Genomic DNA, 6,381 nt, shown 5'->3' with positions numbered 1-6,381 from the left:
ATGCCTGCTTCTAGTTGGCCTGCCTACAACTACCCCTTGCCAGTAGCCTCCAATCAGGGGCCTTCCTGAGAACTTCCCCTCCCACTAAAAGCTTTCCCACTCATCTGCTTGCCTTTGAGTGTCTGCCAAAATGCCAGCGATGGTGGCTGACTCCATTCTACAGCAAGCTCAGAACAGAAATAGCCTTTGCTTTTCTCATCTGATGAGTCTTCATTTATTTCCACAAATAGAAAGTATTGCTAAGATGACTATTTCATAAAAAGTTAGTAACTAACAATTACTGAGCTCTTATCATGAACCCTGCACTGTATTAAAGGTTTTACACAGATTATCTAATTTCATGGTAAATATAACAATGACTTCTGAAGTTGGTACTGTTAATGATATGCATTTTACAGAAGGAGGAGCTGAGGCTGAAAGATGTTTAATAACTTGTTTAACACATAGGTAATGAGCAACTAAGCAAGGATTAAAATAAGGACAGTCTGATTCCATGGAGGATAACATTTAACCATTATACTAAATTCAACTTTTGAAATGTGGAGGTTGGTGCATATTTTAACTGCTTTCATAATAAAATAGGAAGCAACACAAACTTAATGTTGTGTTTTGATCTCACCTCTAGTAATAAAACATTGTATGACAGAAAAGAGAACTTGGAATTCACTTATAACAAATGCCTTTTACAGATTATATAAGTGAGTCTCAGAGGGGTGAAGCTTACTTGCTCAATATTATATACCTCCTTAACAGACAAGACTAAAGCCCAGGTTTTCTGACTCCCAGCTTAGATTTCCAGCATGCTTCACTGGAAGACAGAACTTATGCTTGGGTAGATTCACAACTCCATAAAGACATTATGTAACATGTTCCAAACATATATTATTGTAACATGACTAAACACATTTCTTTTTATGGAGATAATGAGCTAACGGATATTTAAGAGGCCACTGAAGTTCAGCAAATATTTGAGTTTTAACTCTGCATTAGGCACTGTTCCAGACACTTAAATTTCATTTGTGAACAAAATGGAAAAAACCCTATCTTATTGGTTTCCATTCTAATGGGAGCAAATAAACATTGCACAGTGGATATGCTAAGCAGGCAAATTACATAATATGTTAGAAGGTAATAAGTGCTATGATTAAAAAAAAAAAAAAAAGTAGAGTAAGGTGAGACTGGGAGTACCAACCCGGGACAAGGAGGGCAGATTACAATTTTAAACAGGGTGATCAGAGTCAGGCTCATTGAGAAAGTGATACTTGAGTCAGTGACTCTGAGGAGAGGAGGGAGTTAGCCATGGGGATATGGTGGAAGAGTGTTCCAGACAAAGGGAACAGCCAATGCAAAACCCTAAGGAGAGATTGCTCTGCTATGTTTGGAAAGAACAACATGTGGGGCACTAGGAATAAAAGGTGAGATGAGAACTGTAAACTCGTATGTGTATGTAGGAGGCTTTTGACCAATAAGTTAACTTTATTCATGAAATATAAGTTACACGTTTTTTGTTTACACTGTAACTATGTATCAATTTTGCACACACTGCTCATGAATTCAGTGTTAATGATCTGAATCAGGTGCCTGAAGCCCTGTCACCAGAGACTTTTCATTTAATCAGTGGTAGAGAAGGGGCTATACCTGGGCATTGTTTCCTAAATGGTTCTCAGTTTTTCTAAGATGCAGTCATGCTTGAAAAGCGCTTAATCTGCTGTAGGAGAGGAGAAGGCTTTTCTCACTCCTGCTCCCAGCTAGTCGTCCCAGTACGCTCACCATGCCTGCTGCTCCAGCTCACATCAGTTCGCAACTCCAAAACCACAAGTCACGTCCACAGAAATCCCGGGACCTCACCCAGCCACCCCATTGGTGGAGAGAGGTAGGACAGGCACCTTCCTCCTTTGCTGCCTCATCCCCTGGCTCCCCACAACACCAACAAACAACACTGGGTATGGGTGTCAGATGACTGAAAATTCTGGCATTTCAAATTTCGGCATTATCATGGTAGAAAATATTCTGTGTCCCCAGATCTTCTGTTTCATTCCTGTGCCTGGCACATTTTTTGGTACACAAAAATACTTGTCATGTAAATGAATGGGTCAGTTCAAGTGGGCTGAACACAAAGCAGTGAGCCCCCAACCCATCCTTGCCCAAGCCTCCCAATCTTGCTCCCCAGAAGCAGTCACATTTAGCTCATTGGTATCCTCCTATTTCTATGCCACTAATTCTGGACATAATCAGTGTTAGGTCTTACATACTCATTTCCTGCCAATACAAGTAAGGATTTATTAAACCACCTCAAATTTTCCCTTTTTTTTTTTTTTAAATATAGTATGTGTTTTATTTACAAAAGGAACCCTGAATCTCAGCAGAATTATAACAGAAAAATAAATTTTTAAAACTGATCTCATGTTAGAAACCCATCACCAAGGGGACAGTTGGGAAGAGAGGGCATTAGAGGAGGAGGGAGAGGAGGGTGGTGGGGGAGGAACATGCCCGTCAATCTTGTGTGGGGACAGGAAAGAGGAGAAGGCACATTTAAACAGTTACCACTAGTGTTAGCTTTTCCAATAATCACCTCTGTGATGCTAAATAATAATCTTAAAATGGTATTTCTTTTCAAATTATAAGCGGTATTATAAGTCTCGATCACCTTGTCAAATAAGAATATTGTGTTCCATACCTTCCTCTTTTTCTCTTTCCATTATCATGATTAGCATTTAAAATATGTTTTGTTAACCATAGGTAAGAAATTCTTGCTTCATCTACCGGTGAGGTGTAAATTTGAAAATCAGTAAACAACTCCTTTTTGTTTACTCCTTTTTTTGTTACTCCAGTAAATAAAACAAAATCAGTAAACAACTCCTGCCCACATGACTTACATTCCGTGACTATGCAATACTCATTTTTTGTATACTTTCAGTCACATACGCCCAGCCCAGCTTGACTTCTAATTGCCTTTTTACTTTTACTTAAATGGTTTGCCTTCATGGCATCATCAGAATAGGTTCTTCTGACACTTGCAGGATACTGTCACATACAAGGACTCTCTTCTTTCCATGGGCAGTTCTCTTGCAGCCCTGAGGTCTCCTTTCAATCTGGATTGGGGTGGGGGGTGCTCTCAGGCCTGCTGCTCCATTGTCCTCCTGGGACTTGCTTTCATTGCTTTTCTGAGTTGGTCCTATTGTTCCTACAACCAACCTGCTCCAATTTCTTGGATAATTCCCTTGTTATGCCAGCCCACATTCTCAAGTAACATCCTAAAAAAGAGTATTTGGCAGAGGAAGCTTTCTCAGTTCATGTTTTTCTTTTTCATTCTGCCCCCACATTATATTGATAGTTTGGCTTGGTTTAGAATTCCAAGCTCAAAATCCTTTTTCTTTTTTTTAAAAGACTTTATTTACTTATTTGACAGAGAGAGACACAGTAAGAGAGGGAACACAAGCAGGGGAACTAGGAGAGGGAAAGTAGGTTCCCCGCTGAGCAGGGAGCCTGATGAGGGGCTTGATCCCAGGACCCTGGGATCATGACCTGAGCTGAAGGCAGACAGACGCATAACAGCTGAGCCACCCAGATGCCCCCCAAACCCTTTTTCCATAGAATTTTTAGGCTTGCTTATCTCCTGATATCCAGTTCTGTTGATGGGAAGCTAGCCTATTGCCATCCAGATTCTCATTTCTTTATGGAGGGCCTATATTTGCTCTCTGGAAGCTTTTAGAATCTTTTTAATTCCTGTTATCCTTACATTTTAGGATATGCCTCCGTGCAGACTTTTTCTTTTTCCTTCATAGGATTCAGTAGGTCTTATCCATTTGCAGACTCATGTTTCCCTTTAGTTCAGAACACTTTTTTTCTTGTAAATTTCCTCCAACCATCTTTTCTGCCCTCACTTTCTGGATATTCTATTTTAATATGGAAACCTTGATTAGTTCTGTATGACTTCTCTTTTTGGTCACACTGCCTACTGCTCTCTATTTTCTACTTTTCTTTTTTCTTATCTTGCAGTGCAAAAAGAGTCCATAAGTTGATCTTACAGGCAGTGAGACAGACAAATGAATTGTAATTCATGTTTGACCCTTCCATTTAGTTAAAGGCTTATCCAACATCAGCCCTGCTGGTTTACTGGATGAGTGCTACCTATGATGCTACGTGTTTATCCCCACTACAAACCAAGATCTGTTCTCAGAGCTGTGGTATATAACTATGACAAGAAAAACTAAGTTTCAGGGTGCCTGGGTGGCTCAGTTGGTTAAGCGATTGCCTTCGGCTCAGGTCATGATCCTGGAGTCCCAGGATTGAGTCCTTCATCCGGCTCTCTGCTAAGCAACGAGTCTGCTTCTCCTGCTGACCTCTCTCCTCTCATGCTTTTTCTCTCTCAAATAAATAAATAAATAAAATCTTTAAAAAAAAAAAAAGAAAGAAAAACTTAAGTTCCTTTGTATATAGAGGGAGACAGACAATAAATAAAGTATTGCAATGTCAGGTACAGTTCTGGAATCAGTAGCTGTAGCCAAAGCAGCCAGTTTGGCAGGCATCTTGGCCACAGATAGGCAGCAGCTCCCTTGATGGTTTGCCCTTTCATTGTGACTATGAGTATTTTTTTTCTCAGGTTCTACCTCTATGGTCTTCAGTCTACCTATAATTCTGCAACATGTTAATACCCTTAAGAAATTCCTTTTATTCTTAATTTAGCTAGAGTGAATTCATGAGTTCCATTCTTTGCAACAGAACCTGACTGGTACAAAATTCACAAAAATAAATTGTATTTTTAGCAAGCAGCCTCTTTGGTATTTTTCTCTCTGTCCTACGTTCAAACTGCAGGAACAAACTTACTCTTAAGTCTCTAGCACCAGCTTCTGTCCCCAATTTCCCATGTAGTCAAGAAAGCATTCATATTATGCCATCAAAATAGATAATTGAATTGATAAGAATTCCAAACTGAAAGTGCAACAGAGGTATCCATTGTACCGAAAAGTATTGATAGGTTTGAGGATAAGAAATCTGAAAGATATCTGAGCTTCCCAGAGCTTCCATAAAGGAGAAACTGATTTTTTTAGAATGTTTTCTAGAACACTCTAAAACTGAGTATTATACTACCAAACTATTGCATGGGATGATCTATTGGTAGATAACCTAGTTTATGAAATGCAGTGGTTTATTTTGAATAGTTCACATTAAAATTTTTTGTGTCTGGGAAATGCAAAGACATACTGTCTTAGTAAGGTTGGGCTGCCAGAGTAAGATGCCATAAACCGAGCAGCTTAAACATCAGACATTTTTCACAATTCCGGAGTGGGAAAGTCTGAAATTGAGGTGGATGCCAATGTGGTTCCTGGTAGGAGCTCTTCCTGGCTTTTCACCCTCTCCTGGCAGAAAAAATAAGCTCCTCTTCTTATAAGGTACAAGCCCTTCTGGATTAGAGTCCCAAACTTAAAACTTCATATAACCTTAATTACTTCTTTACAGACCCTATTTCAACATATAGTCACACTGGGGATTAGGGCTTCGACATATGAATTTGGCAAAGGGCACAGTTCAACCCATACTTTCTAGAATTCTGCTTTAGAAAATGTAAATTATTTTACAATATTATTGATAATAATGAAAACTTACATTTCTTCAGGGATTAACATGAGCCAGACACTATGATGAGTGCTTTGGAAGCATTTTCTTATTTAATCCTTACAACCAATGAAGTAAGTTCTTAATAGATGAGGAATCAAAGCCCAGCGATGCAAAGTAACTTGTCCAAGATCAACATAGCTGGCACAGTAAAGAGTCCAACAGACAGTCCTTTTAGCCACTTTGTTACAATTAATTGTATGACATACTGGACATATGAACACATTACATACCAGTAAGAAGAGTTGCTCAGTAAGGATTCTATAATCAGGTAACGCTGGGAGCCCAGAAGGTATTGTGGAGTTGCAAGGCTGCTGGTGTGAGATAAGTGGTACCCTGGATGTGCTAGGATGGGCACTGAAATGTCAACTGAGGTTCTACTCTGCAGGTAAGGAAGTATTGGATTACATACTAATTTACATTCTCACCTCCTGTATCTGAGTCTGCTGCCCCACAAGCTCACCTACAATTTATATTTATTTTTTATTATAAAACCTGGATTTTTATATTCAAATAAGACCTCACCTACAATTCAAAATAAAAGTACAAAAATTGGTTGACTTCTGGGTGGCTCAGTTGGTTAAACATCGGCCTTTGGCTCAGGTCATGATCCCAGGGTCCTGGGATAGAGTCCTGAGTCAGGCTCCTTGCTCAGCACAGAGCCTGTTTCTTCCTCTACCCCTCCTGCACTCATGCTCTCTCTCTCTCTGACAAATAAATAAATATATAAATAAAATCTTAGAAAAACAAAACCAAAAACTCTGA

This window comes from Lutra lutra, chromosome 4, assembly GCF_902655055.1.
Source record: "Lutra lutra chromosome 4, mLutLut1.2, whole genome shotgun sequence".
Taxonomy (NCBI): Eukaryota; Metazoa; Chordata; class Mammalia; order Carnivora; family Mustelidae; genus Lutra; species Lutra lutra.
This window is presented reverse-complemented; position numbering follows the sequence as displayed.